Consider the following 1,025-nt stretch of genomic DNA (forward strand, 5'->3'; position numbering starts at 1 on the left):
TTGGAGAAACCCATCTCACCACCACTGTTATTGCTGAGAATGATGTTATGTGATGTGGAATATATTTTTTTCTGTTTCAGTTTGCTGTGTCCTCTCTTGTTTTTTTGCACACTCCAAGCTGTCGTTGTAGAGACGGACACGACACAACTGAATGATATTAGAATGGCTCAAAATGGCTCCTTTATTACAGAAAGGGTGTGCCTTTTATACATAGTCGAAGGTACTAGAAGAAGGTAGCGTGGCCTTTGCTTATAGGTCAAACACTTGGTTTTCACATTCTAATTGGGTAACAATTAGCAGCTTCTGGCTGGGCTCATCCTCCCGGATGTTGAGGGAGAAAGTTCCGCAAACGTGTCCAAACTCAGTACACACAACTTCCCATCTTAAGGGTACACTGGGAATTTGTCAAGGTCAATGTCTTCAACCAATGCCAGGTTACCAGCAGTCCAGCTGCCGTCCCCCACACCAAGCCAAAAAATAAAGAAGGCCTGTGTGCTGTGTAGGTACTGGTCAACAACAGATCTAAACCATTGCTGTGGTAAAACATCGGTTTGGCCACAGACCTAAACCACCTCACCATGCTATGAAGAAAATTAACTCCATTCCAAACAGAGCTGATACCGTTAGACTCAATGTTTAGGAAAGTTTCTTTGAGCTTTACGGTTAAAAAGAAGTCAGAGTGGATTCCTCATGTCTACAGAAAATGGAAGCATTTTCTTAGAAGTGAGGAACAACATAAATGGGAAGGGAGATCAGAAGGTCGACTAGCCTAAGCTGCTGAGACAGACAGGGCTTCTCTTTTCTGAGGTTTGTTCCCCAGGGCTTGTTCCTAATCTCATCCTTTTTAGATTTAGATCAGTAAATGTAAAGCATTAAAACTGTTCATGTTGTTCCCAGATGAGATACTTGATGCCCATGTTTTCTAGATACAACATGAATTTATTTTTTGGTGTTTGCAGTGTAAAGGTAAAATTACAAATGAGCCAGGAAACCCGCAGCCAAAACTAGAACTTTATTTCCAGATT

This window comes from Apaloderma vittatum, unplaced genomic scaffold (genome assembly GCF_000703405.1).
Source record: "Apaloderma vittatum isolate BGI_N311 unplaced genomic scaffold, ASM70340v1 scaffold5712, whole genome shotgun sequence".
Classification (NCBI taxonomy): domain Eukaryota; kingdom Metazoa; phylum Chordata; class Aves; order Trogoniformes; family Trogonidae; genus Apaloderma; species Apaloderma vittatum.